The following is a 21,858-nucleotide window of genomic DNA, read 5'->3' on the forward strand; positions in this document are numbered from 1 at the left end:
CTATAGATGCAGTAAAGAGGTTAATTAAACTGGACCAAAACAATGGAATTGCCATGGAAACACATGGGAGAAAGATCCCGAATCTCCCCATTGCCCCCTCCCAGCAAAATGAGCCTACATTCAGACTATTGTTAAATGAAATCCATTTTTATGTTGAAATGTAGGAATTGGGGTCTACAGTTTGACCCTACTGCTGTCTCTGTCTCCACAACCCACCCCGCCCAGACATCTAGATGTGTGAAAGTTAGTGTATAAGCTAATGATCCTTCATCTCTTGTATTTCAAAGATGATAAAAAAACTAAACAAACACACGTTTTTTGGTTTGGATTATATTTTACCAGATCTAATGTGTTATATTCTCCTACATTGAATTTAACATTTCCACACACTTAAAAGTGTTTCCTTTCAAATGGTATCAAATATTTGAATATCCTTGCTTCAGGTCCTAGTTAGATTTGGATAAGTCATTTTAGGCAAAAACTGGGAAAAAAAGGCTACGATCCTTAATTAATGTAAGAGTTACCAATCAACTGCATTACAGTTAAAAACGACTGACTACCACCACTGATTTATGGACGCTAGCTATTGTAACCAGATCATACAAACGAGAGTTAACATTTAGCAGTCACTTCTTCTAAACCTGAAAAGGGACAACTTCTATATGTTATGCAGCGAAAACAGCCAAATATATCCAAAACGGACTTAAGTGACCGCCTGTTACAATACATAAATCATGACGGATTATAACGAACATCCTTGTTGAATGTGTGCCAGTATGGTGGACTCGTTTTCCGCTGTTGTCAACATCTTAAACCAACCCTGTCTGTATTTTGCCTCATAGTTGCACACGCATCTGTTTTGTTGCTAAACAAACCAACCCATCTTTCGGTCACAAGAATTGATGAGTTCCCCCTCACCGCACCTATCTGGGATCCTTGGGACGTCCCTACCCTAACCATAACGTTAACCATACCTAACCATAACGTTAACTATACCTAACCATAACGTTAACCATACCTAACCATAACGTTAACCATACCTAACCATAACGTTAACCATACCTAACCATAACGTTAACCATACCTAACCATAACGTTAACCATACCTAACCATAACGTTAACTATACCTAACCATAACGTTAACCATACCTAACCATAACGTTAACCATACCTAACCATAACGTTAACCATACCTAACCATAACGTTAACCATACCTAACCATAATGTTAACCATACCTAACCATAACGTTAACCATACCTAACCATAACGTTAACCATACCTAACCATAACGTTAACCATACCTAACCATAACGTTAACCATAAACACAACCCTCACCTTAACAATTGTAAAAGTCAACTTCCATGGTTAGGGACGTCCCAAGGATCCAGTATAGCAGCAAACCTTTCCTACAGGAGCTGAACCCCGGCAGCGGAAAGCGCCGCTACCCACGGAGCTACGCTGTTTTGTGGGTAGTAAACGACCCGACCCCCTGGCGGTCTTTCATCCAATGTAAATACTACACGGACCTTCTCGGCGAACGAGTTGTATTTCTGCCAGCGGCTGGGTAACAAAGTGAAGTGTCAGTCTACGAGAGGTAGGTCGTCTTTCCTGTGTACTTACCGGCTGTGGGAAGTTGATGTGAGTTTAGTTCGTGTGTTGGTTCCAGTAACGTGTTAATGTTGGGCACCTGTAGTCATAACATGACAGGGAACTGCTAAAACGATCGAAAGTAAGCTTGTGTTGACGTGTGAAAGTGTTTCTTTGGACGTATTTGGCGAAGTTTACATTCATATGTCGGCACACAACATAGTTGACATTCTTCCACGCACGGACGGACGCGCAGGAAAAGTGTCTGCTCACTCACACCCCATACACACCAAACTGAACTAACTAGCATCAGAGACCAGTTCTGGTGTCTTTTAATGCTACGTAGGTATTATAAAGTGGTCAACTAGCTAATTCAAAGCTAACTTTGTGTGAATGGTACGAGTTTGTTTCACTCCGTCCGCACACCTGTCCGTGTTTCTGTGTTGTGGTGAAGCGGAAGAGTTCATTAGGGATTCAGGAGCTAAATGAGTCTATAATAATGAACCAAGATGGTGAAACCCTGTTGTATTTGTTCTGGTTCATTATTATAGTATTTGTTGGTGATTATTATTAGGGAAAGGGGTGTACCTAGTCAGTTGTACAACTGAATGCCTCAACTGAAACGTGTCAATCGCATTTAACCGAACCCCTCTGAATCAGAGAGGTGTGGGGGGGCTGCCCGGGGAACAGTGTCTTGTTCAGGGGCAGAACGACAGATTTTATACCTCGTCAGCTCGGGGATTCGATCTAGACACTGATATTCCTATTCAGGTCAACATTATGTGATGTGTACTACCATTTTAATGTTGACATTTTAATTTTATTCCCATTTTACTACATTTATCATCCAAAACATGACAACCACGCTGTATTCAAGAGGATGCTGTGTCTCAACCGATGGCAGGCACAACACAAACACCTCCGATATGTTGTAGCTTAGACTCTATTTTATATGTTAAAATTGAACAAATTCAAGTTTACGCATTTTTTAGGTAATTGACGTTAAAGGTTAAAAAAAAAGTCACTTTTTATTAAGCATTTTTTCACCATGTAATTCAACAATAGTTTGACAACCCTTTGTGTAAGCTATTCAATTATATCATATGTCAATTTTGAGCACATTTGTCTTCTATATGTTTTGGCATTAAAGTAACTTTCTGACCTCTTTCAATATGGGTAAATACAGTAGAGACAGAGCCTTCAGAAAGTACTCATTCCCCTTGACTTATTGCACATTGTTGTGTTACAGCCTGAATTCAAAATGGATTAAATATATTTATTTTCTCACCCATCTACCCATAATGACTTTTAGAATATTGTAGTACATTTTTGGACAATGGAAATACAGAAACACCCCTGAGTGAATGCATGTTAAAATCACGTTTGGCAGTAATTACATCATTCTGGGTAAATCTAAGAGCTTTGCATACCTGGATTGTACAATATTTGCACATTTTATTATAATAAAAAATTCTACAACATGTCAAGTTGGTTGTTGATCATTGCTAGACAGCCATTTTCAAGTCTTGCAATAGATTATCAGTCAGATTTAAATCTAAACTGTAACTTGGTCACTCAGGAATATTCAATGTCTAGTTGGTAAGCATCTCCAGTGTATATTTGGCCTTGTGTTTTAGGTTATTGTCCTGCTGAAAGGTGAATTTTTCTCCCAGCGTCTGTTGGAAAGGTGACCGAACCAAGTTTTCTAGGATTTTGCCAGTGCTTAGCTCTATTCCGTTTCTTTTTATCCTAAAACCTCCCTAGTCCCTGCCGATGACAAGCATACCCATAACATGATGCAGCCTCCACCATGTATCGGATTTGCCCCAAACATAAAACCTTGTATTCAGGAAATTTCATTGCCACATGTTTTAGCAATTTTACTTTAGTGCTGTATTGCAAACAGGATGCATGTTTTGGAATATTTTTTGTTCTTTACAGGCTTCCTCTTTTTTACTCTGGAATGTAGTTTAGTATTGTGGAGTGAGTACAATGTTGTTCCAGTCTCAGTTTCCTCCAATCACAGCCGTTCAACTCTGTCACCATTGGCCTCGTGGTGAAATTCCTGAGCAGCTTCCTCCCTCTTTGGCAACTGAGTTAGGAAGGACGCCTGTATCTTTGTCATGACTGGGTGTATTCATACACCATCCAAAGTGTAATTAATAACTTCACCGTGCTCAAAGGGATATTCAAATGTCTGCTTTTATTATTATTTTTTAACCAAGCAGCTAAGCAGCTAACGTTAGCCATCAAGCTAATGAAGTTGGTCCCAGATGAGTTTTCCTCTTTGTCTGGAGAAGTAAATCAATAGTTCCAGAGCTGTATCTACTACGCTTTGTTTGGGGACAAACTGGATCCCTCAGAGTTCCAATACGTCAATTGTTTGCTTGCCGAGGATTATAGGCTTGAGGTGGTTACCATGATCATGCAGGTCGCCAGCATACGTAAGAAACTGGGGAAGAACTCAGAGTGGAATGTTGACCTTTTCTACACCGTTGGCTGGATGGCGTTCGCGCATGTCGGATGCATCTCCGTCTTGTCGTTTGTCGTTATCCGACTGGCCAGTGTTGCCCAGAGTTCGTTCGCCAGGTGAGCCATCTCCTGCCTCTCCTCCCCTGTGTGACAGTAGAGTCCAAGGAGCACAGCAAGAGGAGCATGGAAATCAACGATGGTCACATGTCACGAGCCGTGGAAGCCGAAGACAGCGGCCTCCCGGCAAAGCAGTCTACACTCCCAACGAGAGGCTGGAGCGGATACAAACAACCAATAGTTCCCTAGTTAACCCTAACCCTGGTGGTCCTGTTAGTTAACCCTAGTGGTCCTGTTAGTTAACCCTAACCCTGGTGGTCCTGTTAGTTAACCCTAACCCTGGAGGTCCTGTTAGTTAACCCTAACCCTGGAGGTCCTGTTAGTTAACCCTAGTGGTCCTGTTAGTTAACCCTAACCCTGGTGGTCCTGTTAGTTAACCCTAACCCTGGAGGTCCTGTTAGTTAACCCTGGTGGTCCTGTTAGTTAATCCTAGTGGTCCTGTTAGTTAACCCTAACTCTGGTGGTCCTCTTAGTTAACCCTGGTGGTCCTGTTAGTTAACCCTGGTGGTCCTGTTAGCTGTTAGTTAACCCTGGTGGTCCTGTTAGCTGTTAGTTAACCCTGGTGGTCCTGTTAGTTAACCCTGGTGGTCCTGTTAGTTAACCCTAACCCTAGTGGTCCTGTTAGTTAACCCTGGTGGTCTTGTTAGTTAACCCTGGTGGTCCTGTTAGTTAACCCTAACCCTGGTGGTCCTGTTAGTTAACCCTAACCCTAGTGGTCCTGTTAGTTAACCCTGGTGGTCCTGTTAGTTAACCCTAACCCTGGTGGTCCTGTTAGTTAGCCCTAGTGGTCCTGTTAGTTAACCCTAACCCTTGTGGTCCTGTTAGTTAACCCTAACCCTGGTGGTCCTGTTAGTTAACCCTAGTGGTCCTGTTAGTTAACCCTAGTGGTCCTGTTAGTTAACCCTAACCCTGGAGGTCCTGTTAGTTAACCCTAACCCTGGTGGTCCTGTTAGTTAACCCTAACCCTGGTGGTCCTGTTAGTTAACCCTGGTGGTCCTGTTAGTTAACCCTGGTGGTCCTGTTAGTTAACCCTAACCCTGGAGGTCCTGTTAGTTAACCCTAACCCTAGTGGTCCTGTTAGTTAACCCTGGTGGTCCTGTTAGTTAACCCTAACCCTGGTGGTCCTGTTAGTTAACCCTAACCCTGGTGGTCCTGTTAGTTAACCCTGGTGGTCCTGTTAGTTAACCCTAACCCTGGTGGTCCTGTTAGTTAACCCTGGTGGTCCTGTTAGTTAACCCTAACCCTGGTGGTCCTGTTAGTTAACCCTAACCCTGGTGGTCCTGTTAGTTAACCCTGGTGGTCCTGTTAGTTAACCCTAACCCTGGAGGTCCTGTTAGTTAACCCTAGTGGTCCTGTTAGTTAACCCTAACCCTAGTGGTACTGTTAGTTAACCCTGGTGGTCCTGTTAGTTAACCCTAACCCTGGAGGTCCTGTTAGTTAACCCTAACCCTGGAGGTCCTGTTAGTTAACCCTAACCCTAGTGGTCCTGTTAGTTAACCCTGGTGGTCCTGTTAGCTGGTAGCCAACCCTGGTGGCCCTGTTAGCTGGTAGCTAACCCTGGTGGTCCTGTTAGTTAACCCCGGTGGTCCTGTTAGTTAACCCTGGTGGTCCTGTTAGTTAACCCTAACCCTAGTGGTCCCGTTAGTTAACCCTAACCCTAGTGGTCCTGTTAGTTAACCCTAACCCTAGTGGTCCTGTTAGTTAACCCTAACCCTAGTTCTGTTAGTTAACCCTGGTGGTCCTGTTAGTTAACCCTGGTGGTCCTGTTAGTTAACCCTAACCCTGGAGGTCCTGTTAGTTAACCCTAGTGGTCCTGTTAGTTAACCCTAACCCTGGTGGTCCTGTTAGTTAACCCTAACCATGGAGGTCCTGTTAGTTAACCCTGGTGGTCCTGTTAGTTAACCCTGGTGGTCCTGTTAGTTAACCCTAACCCTGGTGGTCCTGTTAGTTAACCCTGGTGGTCCTGTTAGTTAACCCTAACCCTGGAGGTCCTGTTAGTTAACCCTAGTGGTCCTGTTAGTTAACCCTAACCCTAGTGGTCCTGTTAGTTAACCCTAACCCTGGTGGTCCTGTTAGTTAACCCTAACCCTAGTGGTCCTGTTAGTTAACCCTGGTGGTCCTGTTAGTTAACCCTAGTGGTCCTGTTAGTTAACCCTAACTCTGGTGGTCCTCTTAGTTAACCCTGGTGGTCCTGTTAGTTGTTAGTTAACCCTGGTGGTCCTGTTAGTTAACCCTGGTGGTCCTGTTAGTTAACCCTGGTGGTCCTGTTTGTTAACCCTGGTGGCCCTGTTAGTTAACCCTAACCCTGGTGGTCCTGTTAGTTAACCCTGGTGGTTCTTTTAGTTAACCCTGGTGGTCCTGTTAGTTAACCCTGGAGGTCCTGTTAGTTAACCCTAACCCTGGTGGTCCTGTTAGTTAACCCTGGTGGTCCTGTTAGTTAACCCTGGTGGTCCTGTTAGTTAACCCTGGAGGTCCTGTTAGTTAACCCTAACCCTGGTTGTCCTGTTAGTTAACCCTAACCCTAGTGGTCCTGTTAGTTAACCCTAACCCTAGTGGTCCTGTTAGTTAACCCTGGTGGTCCTGTTAGTTAACCCTAACCCTGGAGGTCCTGTTAGTTAACCCTGGTGGTCCTGTTAGTTAACCCTGGTGGTCCTGTTAGTTAACCCTAACCCTGGTTGTCCTGTTAGGTAACCCTGGTTGTCCTGTTAGGTAACCCTGGTGGTCCTGTTAGTTAACCCTGGTGGTTCTGTTAGTTAACCCTGGTGGTCCTGTTAGTTAACCCTGGTGGTCCTGTTAGTTAACCCTGGTGGTCCTGTTAGTTAACCCTAACCCTGGTTGTCCTGTTAGTTAACCCTGGTGGTCCTGTTAGTTAACCCTAACCCTAGTTATGTTAGTTAACCCTGGTGGTCCTGTTAGTACACCCTGGTGGTCCTGTTAGTTAACCCTGGTGGTCCTGTTAGTTAACCCTAACCCTGGTTGTCCTGTTAGTTAACCCTGGTGGTCCTGTTAGTTAACCCTAACCCTAGTTCTGTTAGTTAACCCCAACCCTAGTTCTGTTAGTTAACCCTGGTTGTCCTGTTAGTTAACCCTGGTGGTCCTTTTAGTTAACCCTGGTGGTCCTGTTAGTTAACCCTGGTGGTCCTGTTAGTTAACCCTAACGTTAGAATGGGCAAAACGAGTGACCTCAGTGACTGAGCGTGGTATGATCCTCAGTGACTGAGCGTGGTATGATCCTCAGTGACTGAGCGTGGTATGATCCTCGGTGCCAGGCGACGATCACTACCAGTAGTAAAGTGTAGTGTTATTTTGGGTCCGTGGTAGGTTGCAGTGCATCCCTCATTTCTATCAGCCAAAAAGCCAGTACACGGTAACACAGGCTATATGCTTCTCCTTTGTTGTGCTAACATTACATCAAAACATCATTGTCTGTTTCTGGCTGTGTAAATGGTGCTGACGCTGTGTGTGAGGAGAGAGAGAGAGAGAGCCCTTGATCATGCCAACTGCTGAGCCCCCCCCCCCCCTCCTCTCTATCACTTGACAGATTCACCCTACCCTGCCCCACACATAAAAATAGAGGGGGGGACACTTCAGTGTTGATGTGCTCAAGGTGTCATTAAATATGTATGGGATCTTTTTAATGTATGATGCACAGTTCCCCCTCAGGAGCTCTGCAGGGCTCATCCCTCTCTGTCTGTCTCCATCTCTCTCTGTCTGTCTCCATCTCGCTCTGTCTGGCTAGGGAGGACACTTTCATTTTTTGGCTGTGGCTGTGAATACAGAGTTTTCGACCCCGCCCGACCAATCTGAATATTCTTTCTCAAAAGCTACTGATCCAGATCACGTTCTGGATTTTTTGTTGTTGTTATTTTACGCAACAACAAAAAAATTCGAACTTAGCTGCTGCTCACCAGACCTCTCGTCACGTTTCTCTCTCTGCTCACCCTCTTCTGAACCACCTCTCGTCACGTTTCTCTCTCTGCTCACCCTCTTCTGAACCACCTCTCGTCACGTTTCTCTCTCTGCTCACCCTCTTCTGAACCACCTCCCGTCACATTTCTCTCTTTGCTCACCCTTTTCTGAGAACCACCTCTCGTCACGTTTCTCTCTTTGCTCACCCTCTTCTGAACCACCTCCCGTCACGTTTCTCTCTTTGCTCACCCTCTTCTGAACCACCTCCCGTCACGTTTCTCTCTTTGCTCACCCTCTTCTGAGAACCACCTCCCGTCACGTTTCTCTCTTTGCTCACCCTCTTCTGAGAACCACCTTTCGTCACGTTTCTCTCTTTGCTCACCCTCTTCTGAACCACCTCTCGTCACGTTTCTCTTTGCTCACCCTCTTCTGAACCACCTTCCGTCACGTTTCTCTCTTTGCTCACCCTCTTCTGAGAACCACCTCTCGTCACGTTTCTCTCTTTGCTCACCCTCTTCTGAACCATGACGATGTAGCCAACGTCTCTGCCTCATATTTCTGAACCACTGAATCAAAACCCTGTAGCAGATTGAAGGAACATTTCAAGGCCTTTATGAAGGCTACAACTTTCTTCCTGTTGTAACGGATATTGCAGTGGCACAAACAGGACGCAGACAGTCCCGACACATTGCATTGGAGCAAAAACAAGAACATTAAATTCCTAATTGCACTGTGTTTGTGTCTCTTGTGTTTGATAAGCTGTCTAGCTGCATGGAACTCCCCAGTTGAGTTTTGCGTCGGGGCAAAAAACTATCAGCGAGTTTATATATACATGTTGATAATGTCTTTTGTACATAGCTGCATGTAGCCTAACTGAAAAAAGAACATGAAATCGCCTTATGCTTACTGAGTCGAGCCCAAAATTAACTTTTTGGTCCACCAGCCACTGTGGTAGGTAGATTTGGTAGATTTGCGCCATAATTACAGTTGAAGTCAGATGTTTACATACACTAAGTTGACTGTGCCTTTAAACAGCTTTGGAAAATTCCAGAAAATTATGTCAAGGCTTTAGAAGCTTCTGATAGGCTAATTGACATAATTTGAGTCAATTGGAGGTGTACCTGTGGATGTATTTCAAGGCCTACCTTCAAACCCAGTGCCTCTTTGCTTGACATCATGGGAAAATCAAAAGAAATCAGCCAAGACCTCAAATATTGTAGACCTCCACAAGTCTGGTTCATCCTTAGGAGCAATTTCCAAACACCTGAAGGTACCACGTTCATCTGTACAAACAATATTACGCAAGTATAAACACCATGGGACCACGCAGCCGTCATACCGCTCAGGAAGGAGACACGTTCTGTCTCCTAGAGATGAACATACTTTGGTGCGAAAAGTGCAAATCAATCCCAGAACAACAGCAAAGGACCTTGTGAAGATGCTAGAGGAAACAGGTACAAAAGTATCTATATCAACATAACCTGAAAGGCCGCTCAGCAAAGAAAAAGCCACTGCTCCAAAACCACCATTTAAAAAGCCAGACTACGGTTTGCATCCGCACATGGGGGCAAAGATCGTACTTTTTGGAAAAATGTCCTCTGGTCTGATGAAACAAAAATAGAACTGTTTGGCCATAATGACCATCATTATGTTTGGAGGGAAAACGGGGAAGCTTGCAAGCCGAAGAACACCATCCCAACCGTGAAGCACGGGGGTGGCCGCATCATGTTGTGGAGGTGCTTTGCTGCAGGAGGGACTGGTGCACTTCACAAAATAGATGGCATCATGAGGAAGGGAAATTATGTCGACATATGGAAGCATCATCTCAAGACATCAGTCGTGAAGTTATAGCTTGGTCGCAAATGGGCCTTCCAAGTGGACAATGACCCCAAGCATACTTTCAAAGTTGAGGCAAAATGGCTTAAGGACCACAAAGTCAAGGTATTGGAGAAGCCATCACAAAGCCCTGACCTCAATCCTATAGAACATCTTTGGGCAGAACTGAAAAAGTGTGTGCGAGCAAGGAGGCCTACAAACCTGACTCAGTTACACCAGCTCTGTCAGGAGGAAAGGGCCAAAATTCATCCAACTTATTGTGGGAAGCTTGTGGAAGGCTACCTGAAATGTTTGACCCAAGTTAAATTTAAAGCCAGTGCTACCAAATACTAATTGAGTGAATGTAAACTTCTGACCCACTGGGAATGTGATGAAAGAAATAAAGAAAAGCTGAAATAAATAATTATCTCTACTATTATTCTGACATTTCACATTCTTTAAAATAAAGTGGTGATCCTAACTGACCTAAGACAGGGAAATGTTTAATAGGATTAAATGTCAGGAATTGTGAAACTGAGTTTACATACACCAAATATAGTCAAACTTCAGACTTCAACTGTACATACACTTTTTTTTTAACCTTTTTTTTTTGTTGGCACAAAACTGTCTTTTTACGTCCATTCGTATCATGACACAAGGCGAGACCGTGTGTGTGTGTGTGTGTGTGTGTGTGTGTGTGTGTGTGTGTGTGTGTGTGTGTATATATATATATATATGCTCTATATATATATATACAGTGGGGAGAACAAGTATTTGATACACTGACGATTTTGCAGATTTTCCTACTTACAAAGCATGTAGAGGTCTGTAATTTTTATCATAGGTACACTTCAACTGTGAGAGACGGAATCTAAAACAAAAATCCCGAAAATCACATTGTATGATTTTTAAGTAATTAATTAGCATTTTATTGCATGACATAAGTATTTGATACATCAGAAAAGCAGAACTTAATATTTGGTACAGAATCCTTTGTTTGCAATTACAGAGATCATACGTTTCCTGTAGTTCTTGACCAGGTTTGCAAACACTGCAGCAGGGATTTTGGCCCACTCCTCCATACAGACCTTCTCCAGATCCTTCAGGTTTCGGGGCTGTCGCTGGGCAATACGGACTTTCAGCTCCCTCCAAAGATTTTCTATTGGGTTCAGGTCTGGAGACTGGCTAGGCCACTCCAGGACCTTGAGATACTTCTTACGGAGCCACTCCTTAGTTGCCCTGGCTGTGTGTTTCAGGTCGTTGTCATGCTGGAAGACCCAGCCACGACCCATCATCAATGCTCTTACTGAGGGAAGGAGGTTGTTGGCTAAGATCTCGCAATACATGGCCCCATCCATCCTCCCCTTAATACGGTGCAGTCGTCCTGTCCCCTTTGCAGAAAAGCATCCCCAAAGAATGATGTTTCCACCTCCATGCTTCACGGTTGGGATGGTGTTCTTGGGGTTGTACTCATCCTTCTTCTTCCTCCAAACACGGCGAGTGGAGTTTAGACCAAAAAGCTCTATTTTTGAATCATCAGACCACATGACCTTCTCCCATTCCTCCTCTGGATCATCCAGATGGTCATTGGCAAACTTCAGACGGGCCTGGACATGCGCCTGCTTGAGCAGGGGGACCTTGTGTGCGCTGCAGGATTTTAATCCATGACGGCGTAGTGTGTTACTAATGGTTTTCTTTGAGACTGTGGTCCCAGCTCTCTTCAGGTCATTGACCAGGTCCTGCCGTGTAGTTCTGGGCTGATCCCTCACCTTCCTCATGATCATTGATGCCCCACGAGGTGAGATCTTGCATGGAGCCCCAGACCGAGGGTGATTGACCATCATCTTGAACTTCTTCTATTTTCTTCTATTTTCTAATAATTGCGCCAACAGTTGTTGCCTTCTCACCAAGCTGCTTGCCTATTGTCCTGTAGCCCATCCCAGCCTTGTGCAGGTCTACAATTTTATCCCTGATGTCCTTACACAGCTCTCTGGTCTTGGCCATTGTGGAGAGGTTGGAGTCTGTTTGATTGAGTGTGTGGACAGGTGTCTTTTATACAGGTAACGAGTTCAAACAGGTGCAGTTAATACAGGTAATGAGTGGAGAACAGGAGGGCTTCTTAAAGAAAAACTAACAGATCTGTGAGAGCCGGAATTCTTACTGGTTGGTAGGTGATCAAATACTTATGTCATGCAATAAAATGCAAATGAATTACTTAAAAATCATACAATGTGATTTTCTGGATTTTTGTTTTAGATTCCGTCTCTCACAGTTGAAGTGTACCTATGATAAAAATTACAGACCTCTACATGCTTTGTAAGTAGGAAAATCGGCAAAATCGGCAGTGTATCAAATACTTGTTCTCCCCACTGTATATATATATATTAGATTTAGACCGTTTTATGATTTTTCAACGCTGATACCGATCATTGGAGGACCAAAAAAAAAACGATGCCGATTAATCGGCCAATTTTTATATATTTGTAATAATGACAATTACAACAATACTGAACGAACACTTTTATTTTAACCTAATATAATACATCAATAAAATCAATTTAGTCTCCAAAAAAATATTGAAACTTGTTCAATTTGGTTTAAATAATGCAAAAACAAAGTGTTGGAGAAGAAAGTAAAAGTGCAATATTTGCCATGTAAAAAAGCTAGCGTTTAAGTTCCTTGCTCAGAACATGAGAACATATGAAAGCTGGTGGTTCCTTTTAACATGAGTCTTCAATATTCCCAGGTAAGAAGTTTTTAGCTGTAGTTATTACAGGACTATTTCTCTCTATACCATTTGTATTTCATATACCTTTGACTATTGGATGTTCTTATAGGCACTATAGTATTGCCAGCCTAATCTCGGGATGTTCCTCTTCCTGTGTGAGGTAGGGTCGTACTCTACTGATGTTGCTCTTCCTGTGTGAGGTAGGGTCGTACTCTACTGATGTTCCTCTTCCTGTGTGAGGTAGGGTCGTACTCTACGGATGTTCCACTTCCTGTGTGAGGTAGGGTAGAACTCTACGGATGTTCCTCTTCCTGTGTGAGGTAGGGTCGTACTCTACGGATGTTCCTCTTCCTGTGTGAGGTAGGGTAGAACTCTACGGATGTTCCTCTTCCTGTGTGAGGTAGGGTCGTACTCTACGGATGTTCCACTTCCTGTGTGAGGTAGGGTCGTACTCTACGGATGTTCCTCTTCCTGTGCCTGGCCTGCCAATATTGTTCTTCTCAGACCATATTATATTTCAAAACTTGATCTTTTTTTTTTTTTTTGCTGGACTGATGGTACCTGCATCTGATGTTCATGGCGTTTAAGACAACAAATCATGACGTCCGTGAACTTCAGGTGGGATAGTCGATGCTCTAGAAAGATGTTTCCGTGTTGGTTGACCCCCAGTTGATCTAGTTTTTTTTTAGTTCCCAGTTGTATTTGAACGTACTGAAGTCAGAAGTCTGCTATTTCCGAGTTCCCAGTTGTATTGAAAAATGCATTAGTCTCTGCCACCTTCTCCCTCCCGCTGAGAGTCCGCCTCTCACGTTCCCTGCTCTCCTTATTTTCCTCCGGTGAGTCTTCCCAGAGAGAGCGGACACCGTCTTCCACCTGATGGCGAAACTCGAGTCGCACTGCCTCATGCACAAATTCATGTTGTTCCTATGACCAGAGAAAGTGAAATACTCCTCGATATTAAAATAGACATGATGAGCTGCTAATAATAATAAAAACACAGGCCTATCGATACGAGCGTAAGCGGAAGTAGAGAGGCGCGCGTTTTATGTTTTGTAATAGTGTAAAGCAGTGTTGACAATGCTGAATAAAACATAGACATGAACTCATAAACAGCTGCTCTACGCTGTATTCTTAGACAGTCTCTCTCTGGTCACGGTTTTAAAAGTTGGCTAGTGTCAAACTTTGCTGTGGCTGGGGTCGTGGAAACTGTAGGTAGGCACGGTGATTTGAGCCATCCGATTGGCCAGCGCAGTAGAGCGCACTCAATTTAGCCACATCTCCCGGTTGGAGTTTCTTTTCAGACAAACGAAATGGTTCAAAATGGGAATACTTTGCCTACCCCGTGGGCAGGGCTTCTGAATCAAGTGCACCTACCGCGCAAGCCTTTGGCTTTATCGATGGCTTTTCTACAGAAATGTTTGGTGATCGACTAGGAATGCCTTGAAGATCGACCGGTTGGTGACCTCTGTTGTAGCGCAAGAACCTGCAGGAGTGAATTCCTGATTGGTTTGCAGAGAACCACAGGGTGTTGTCCAGGGTCACGCCAAGGTTCTTTGCACTCTGGGATAGGGACAATGGAGTTGTCAATTGTGATGGAGAGGCCTTCCCCAGGACGAAGAGCAGCTCTGTCTTGTTGAACTTGGGGTGCAAGCTGAGATGTTTGCCAGGCACGCAGAGATGTGTGTCGCCACCTGGGTGTCAGAAGGGAGGAAGGGAAAAAGTAGGTGTGCCATCCACATAAAATTGATAGGAGAGCCCATGTGATGATATGACAGAGCTGAGTGACTTGGTGTATAGAGAGAAGAGGGGAGGGCCTAGAACCAAACCCTGGGGGACACCAGTAGTGAGTGTGGTGCAGACACAGATCCTCTCCACGTCACCTGGTAGGGGCGGCCTGCCAGGTAGGAAATAAATCCGAGAGTGTTCAGTGCCTGAGATGCCCAGCCCTGAGAGGGTGGAGAGGAGGATCTGATGGTTCACTGTGCGAGTGAGAGAGCGCTTTGGCAGTGTGACACAGAAGAGCAGTTTCGGTTGAGTGACCCGTCTTGGCGCCTGACTGGTTAAGCTCAAGAAGATCGTTCTTACAGAGATGGCGAGAGAGTTGGTCAGAGACCGCACGCTCAAGTGTTTTAGAAAGAAAAGAGATACTGGTCTGTAGTTTTTGATATCAGAGGAGTCGAGTGTTGGTTTCTTGAGGAGGGTACCGACTCGGGACATTTTGAAGTCCGAGGGGACGCAGTGGTGAAGGATCAGTTGGTGAGGAATGGGAGAAGGTCTCCAGAGATGGTCTGGGCCCCCCCAGGGGGGGGGGGGGGGGTAGAGTGGGCAGATCGTTGAGAGGCCGGACCTCACAAGTCACAGGATTTCATCTGGAGAGAGAGGGGGGAAAGAGGTCAAGGCGTAGGGTTAGGGTGACCAGTGGACTGAATAAGGAGTGGATGTCGTAGACCGTGTCGTTGCCTTGACTATCATTAAATGTGGAGACTGTTAATTTATCAAATCAATTCTCTATCTGTAATTTAATTATGCGATTTAAACTAATCATGTAACTAATTAACTAGGAAGTCAGGGCACCACGGGAAAATATTTAAGTTTCTATTTTCCCGACTCTTCAGATATATTTTAATTTCTGATCCAGGGTAGTGGTCTGATTCGTCACTTATTAATGTGTTATTACCTCATCAGTCATATTCTGAATGTCACAAACCCTTGGATACCTGCACGATCCCGAGCATAGATCATGAATCAGCAACATACAAAATTGGCTTAATTATTTATTTACTAACTAACTTAATCACAGAGTTACATAAACACACACCCAATTAGGTCATACATTGGTTACTGACATGACACGCTGACAAGTCCCTAGTGGGCTAAGGCGATATGACGGCTTGGTAGACAAAGGAAAGGGGTGGGGACACTCAGAGGATTCACTGTAATACAGTCGATAACTACACTCATGAAATGCCAAAACTTTTAACACGAACAGCCGCTCATTCGAAAATAAATTGCAATTTACATATTTACGAGTGTTGTCCCTCTCCGATCACCAGCCTGGCTGCTGCATAGCCAGTCAACAGAAAGCCTCTGGTTTGTCCCCCAGAGATCAAAGTCTGTCGGAGTTGTAGGTGTTATAATGGATACTTCACTATCATGCGTTTACCAGACTAAAGTATTTAAACAGCTGCAGCTTGAATAATTGTTCTTTAGTTTGTAGATTTCTTATCCATTTCAATGTGGGAATGATCTCCACGTTCTCTGGTCTTGTCCTTTTGGTAGAGTTGCCAACCATTTCAACATGTAGCGACAGCTTCCGTGTTTTCTGGTCTCTAGAGTAGTTTAAACCACTTCACACACCAGCGTCACCCGGCATGTTTTGGTCTAGAGTAGTAGCCCGGCGTTATCTGGACTCTAGTTTGTAGATTTCTTAACCATTCTTGACGTCCGGCTTACCGTGGGTCTCTTTGTCATAAAATGTAAATTGTCACGAGTGGTTTTAAGAAGAAGGTTCCATGACGTCTGATGTAATGTCTGGGCTCACTAGCTACTGACTAGTTAAAACTTTATCTAAACAAGTATCTCGTTTAGAAGGCCAACATCACATTACATCTTCTCACAAATAGTTTAATATTCAATCGTATATTTTATACAACAATCCGATGCAAACCCCATAATTGAGAAGTGTACACAACCAAAGACACAGTAATGTGCGTTTCCTGTCCTTCATGAGGCCATCAAATGAGACAAACTCCACATTAAGTGTCCACGGACCATTCCCTCATTCTCAAAAATAGAAATATTGTTTAATTCTCCAATTTTATGGATTAGGAGTTTTTACAAGAAGAATGTCTTTGTTCTCTATTGGCTCTCTCCTTCAATACTCCATGGCAGCGAAGAGTTTCTCCCAGGAATTTATGACTGTGGACAACAGGAAGGAGAAGGATTTAGGTTGGTGGAAAGGGAGAGAAAGTAGTGATCCGAGATCTGGAGGGGGTTGCAGTGAGATTAGTAGGTGAACAGCCTCAAGTAAAGATGACGTCAAGCGTTATTGCCTGCCTTGAGAGTGGGAGCGGACTGGGAAGGTTGAGGTCAAAAGAGGCAAGGACGGGAAAGAGGGGGTTTGAAAGAAATTAATTGACGACAGACGTCGGGAAATTGAAGTCGCCAAGAACAAAGAGCGGTGAGCCATCTTCAGGAAATGAGCTCATCAAAGTTTCAAGCTCATTGAGGAACTCTAGGGACACTTGTTGGGCGATAGATGAACGACAATGTGACGCTTGAGCGGACAAATGACAGTGACAGCGTGGAATTCAAATGAGGAGATGAGGGAGAATATACAAACTCCACTTAGGAGAAATGAGAGGACCTGTGCTACCACCGTGATGACCAGATGCTCTCGAGAAAAGAGAGATAAAACGTAGTCGGATGAAGAGAGAGTAGCAGTGTTCTCTGGGGTGATCCATATCTCCGTCAGGGCTAAAAAGTCAAGAGACCGAAGGGCAGCAAAGGCTGAGATGTGAACTCTTTGATCCTGGCCTGCAAATCGGCAGTTCCAAACCCTGCCAGAGACCAGGAAATCCACACGCAGTGTACACTCTAAAGCCTACAGGGACAGAAGAGGGATATAAAACACACACACACGGTTGTCAAAGCTACAAAAGAGCAAAATGAGATCTGAAAATGGCTCCGTAGGAAACTAAAGAGTGGCGCTTTCCTCTCTTTCTTTCTGCAAAGAACTCAGCAGAACAGTCTTTGTTTCAGCGATGGTCTTAGTTTTGAGATTAAGGCCTGATTTTGGTGGAGTGCTGCAAAGATGGTTGTCCTTCTGGAAGGTTCTCCCTTCTCCACAGAGAAACTCTGGAGCTCTGTCAGAGTGACCATCGGGTTCTTGGTCACCTCCCTGACCAAGGCCCTTCTCCCCCGATTGCTCAGTTTAGTCAGGCGGCCAGATCTAGGAAGAGTCTTGGTGGTTCCAAACTTCTTCCATTTAAGAATGATGGAGGCCACTGTGTTCTTGGGGACCTTCAACGCTGCAGACATTTTTTGGTACCCTTCCCCAGATCTGTGCCTCGACCAAATTGTGTCTCGGAGCTTTACGGACAATTCCTTCAACCTCATGGCTTGGTTTTTGCTCTGACATGCACTGTCAACTGTGGGACCTTTTGATATAGACAGGTGTGTGCATTTCCAAATCACGTCCAATCAACTGAATTTACCACAGGTGGACTCCAATCAAGTTGTAGAAACATCTCAAGGGTGATCAATGGAAACAGGATGCACCTAACTTATAAAAATGTTGAACAAGTCAAGGGGTCCTAATACCTACCGACTGCAATGTAGCTACCCTACCATAAACAACACAGCAGCAGACCAATCAGCAACGTTTGTTCTTGTCAGGGAAACATTACCCAACATTCTATGCTGAATTCTACTATCTGAAAAGGCAGGGTTTTTTTGGTTGTTGATGCGACACCTTTTTTAAATTGTCTGAAAGTTGTTACTGCAGGGGAATTCTGTCTGTAAAGAGTGTTAGATTCACTATGTCTCTCTCTTCCCCTCTTCTCTCTTCTCCTAAACCTTCCTCCTACCCCCCCCCCCCCCCCCCCCCCCCCGCTTTGGCTGGTGTTGCCACTGCTCCCCCTTCCTTCCTCCTTTACTTTCCTTTCCTTCCTTCCTCTGTTTCTCCCCTCCCTCATCCCTCTCTCTCTCTTCCAGCGTGTGTCTGAAGATTATAGGCTGTGTGTTGAGACTGAGAGAGAGGTGATTTTAAGGGGTGTAATAATGTGTGACAGAGAGCGAGAGGGGTGTGGCAGTGTAATTGGTGCCTGTGTTACACAGCTGTCTCAAAGACAGAGGCATCTGTTTCAATGTGTTTCCCTATATAGGCCTACACACACACACACACACACACACACTGTCATTTAGCTTGTTGTATTCCACTGGTTTGTAAACCGTTCTCTTGTAAAGGCCTCTATTAACCAAACATCATCCTGTGTGTGTTTTGGACGGTTGAGGAGGCCAGGAGGAGTGTGTCTCTCTTGGACGGTTGTGGTTCAGACTAGCTGTACTGTAAGACGAGTCCAGTCACTCTCTCTTTGTTCTGGTGTGGACCAGGGTAGTGTTCTGCTGTGGACCAGGGTAGTGTTCTGCTGTGGACCAGGGTAGTGCTCTGCTGTGGACCAGGGTAGTGCTCTGCTGTGGACCAGGGTGGTGCTCTGCTGTGGACCAGGCTAGTGCTCTGCTGTGGACCAGGGTAGTGGTCTGCTGTGGACCAGGGTAGTGGTCTGCTGTGGACCAGGGTAGTGGTCTGCTGTGGACCAGGGTAGTGCTCTGCTGTGGACCAGGGTAGTGCTCTGCTGTGGACCAGGGTAGTGCTCTGCTGTGGACCAGGGTAGTGCTCTGCTGTGGACCATGGTAGTGTTGTCCAGACTAGTGCTCTATATAGAGAATGGGGTTGTAGTGTTGACCAGACTAGTGCTCTATATGATGGAGGTTCTATTATTTGGATTGAAAACACTGAAGTTTCTAAAACTGTTTGAATAATGTCTGTGAGTATAACAGAACTGATTTGGCAGGCAAAACCCCGAGCACAATCCATCCCAAACATTTTTGGACCTCAATCTGTTTTCCATTAGTTTTCTATGGCAATCCCTTTTTAATAGAAATATCATATTACTTCCACTAGATGTCAACAGTCTTTAGAAATTGGTTGATGTTTTTCCTTTGAGAGATGAAGAAGTAGCCCTGTCCTTTCTGAGGGTCAAGCCAAGTGGACTTTTTTGTTTGGGGCGCAGGACCTGTAGCTCGCTCCACTTTGATTTTATCCGCTATTGAACACAGTATATTCCGTCTTAAATTTGATCGATTATTTACGTTTTAAAATTCCTAAAGTTGGATTAGGAAAGTTGTTTGAAATGTTTGGATCAAGTTTACAGGTAATTTATTAGATACTTTCTAGTCATGTTGGGTGAGTTGGAACCGGTGTATTTTCTGAATCAAACGCGCCAAATAAATGGACATTTTGGGGATATAACGACGGAGTTTATCGAACAAAAGGACCATTTGTGATGTTTCTGGGACATATTAGAGTGCCAACAGAAGAAGTTCTTCAAAGGTAAGGCATGAATTATTTCGTTATTTCTGACTTTTGTGTCGCACCTCCCTGGTTTATATTTTTTTGTCATGCATTTGTATGCGGGGTGCTGTCCTCAGATAATCGCATGGTTTGCTTTCGCCGTAAAGCCTTTTTGAAATCTGACACTGCGGCTGGATTAACAAGAAGTTAATCTTTAAACCGGTGTATAACACTTCTATGATTTATGAATTCTTATTATGAGTATTTCTGTTTTTGAATTTGGCGCGCTGCAATTTCACTGGGTGTTGTCAAATTGATCCCGCTAACGGGATTGGCGCGCGAAGGGATCGATAAGAAGTTTTAACCCACTGTTCCCCGGTAGGCCATCATTGTAAATAAGAATTTGTTCTTAACTGACTTGCCTAGTTAAATACAAATATGGTATTAACCTGACCCTGTATATAGTATGGTATTGACCTGACCCTGTATATAGTATGCTATCAACTGGCCCTGTATATAGTATGGTTTTAATTGACCCTGTATATAGTATGGTATTAATTGACCCTGTATATAGTACGGTATTAATTGACCCTCTATATAGTATGGTATTAATTGACCCTGTATATAGTATGGTATTAACTGACCCTGTATATAGTATGGTATTAACTGACCCTGTATATAGTATGGTATTAACTGACCCTGTATATAGTATGGTATTAACTGACCCTGTATATAGTATGGTATTTAACTGACCCTGTATATAGTATGGTATTAACTGACCCTGTATAGAGTGTGGTATTAACCTGACCCTGTATAGAGTGTGGTATTAACTGACCCTGTATATAGTATGGTATTAACCTGACCCTGTATATAGTATGGTATTAACTGACCTTGTATATAGTATGGTATTAACTGACCCTGTATATAGTATGGTATTAACTGACCCTGTATATAATATGGTATTAACTGACCCTGTATATAGTATGGTATTAACCTGACCCTGTATATAGCATGGTATTAACCTGACCCTGTATATAGTATGGTATTAACTGACCCTGTATATAGTATGGTATTAACTGACCTTGTATATAGTATGGTATTAACTGACCCTGTATATAGTATGGTATTAACTGACCCTGTATATAATATGGTATTAACTGACCCTGTATATAGTATGGTATTAACCTGACCCTGTATATAGCATGGTATTAACCTGACCCTGTATATAGTATGGTATTAACTGACCCTGTATATAGTATGGTATTAACTGACCGTGTATATAGTATGGTATTAACTGACCCTGTATATAGTATGGTATTGAACTGACCCTGTATATAGTATGGTATGAACTGACCCTGTATATAGTATGGTATGAACTGACCCTGTATATAGTATGATATTAACTGACTCTGTATATAGTATGGTATTAACTGACCCTGTATATAGTATGGTATTAACCTGACCCTGTATATAGAATGGTATTAACCTGACCCTGTATATAGTGTGGTATTAACTGACCCTGTATATAGTATGGTATTAACCTGACCCTGTATATAGTATGGTATTAACTGACCTTGTATATAGTATGGTATTAACTGACCCTGTATATAATATGGTATTAACTGACCCTGTATATAGTATGGTATTAACCTGACCCTGTATATAGCATGGTATTAACCTGACCCTGTATATAGCATGGTATTAACCTGACCCTGTATATAGTATGGTATTAACTGACCCTGTATATAGTATGGTATTAACTGACCGTGTATATAGTATGGTATTAACTGACCGTGTATATAGTATGGTATTAACTGACCGTGTATATAGTATGGTATTAACTGACCCTGTATATAGTATGGTATTGAAATGACCCTGTATATAGTATGGTATGAACTGACCCTGTATATAGTATGGTATTGAACTGACCCTGTATATAGTATGGTATTAACTGACCCTGTATATAGTATGGTATTGAACTGACCCTGTATATAGTATGGTATTAACTGACCCTGTATATAGTATGGTATTAACTGACCCTGTATATAGTATGGTATTAACTGACCCTGTATATAGTATGGTATTGAACTGACCCTGTATATAGTATGGTATTAAACTGACCCTGTATATAGTATGGTATTGAACTGACCC

General features: G+C 43.5%; 1 protein-coding gene across 2 annotated transcripts in view; it reads left to right on the forward strand.

Annotated features, from left to right (window-relative positions):
* Positions 1–1,380: 1,380 nt before the first annotated feature.
* Positions 1,381–21,858, forward strand: part of LOC139543158 (plexin-B3-like) — a 264,643-nt gene continuing 244,165 nt past the window's right edge. For both annotated transcript variants that reach the window (XM_071349397.1, XM_071349399.1), the window contains exon 1: positions 1,381–1,598. The gene's annotated coding sequence lies outside the window, so the exon portion shown is untranslated. The remainder of the gene's footprint in view (positions 1,599–21,858) is intronic.

This window comes from Salvelinus alpinus, chromosome 17, assembly GCF_045679555.1.
Source record: "Salvelinus alpinus chromosome 17, SLU_Salpinus.1, whole genome shotgun sequence".
Classification (NCBI taxonomy): Eukaryota; Metazoa; Chordata; class Actinopteri; order Salmoniformes; family Salmonidae; genus Salvelinus; species Salvelinus alpinus.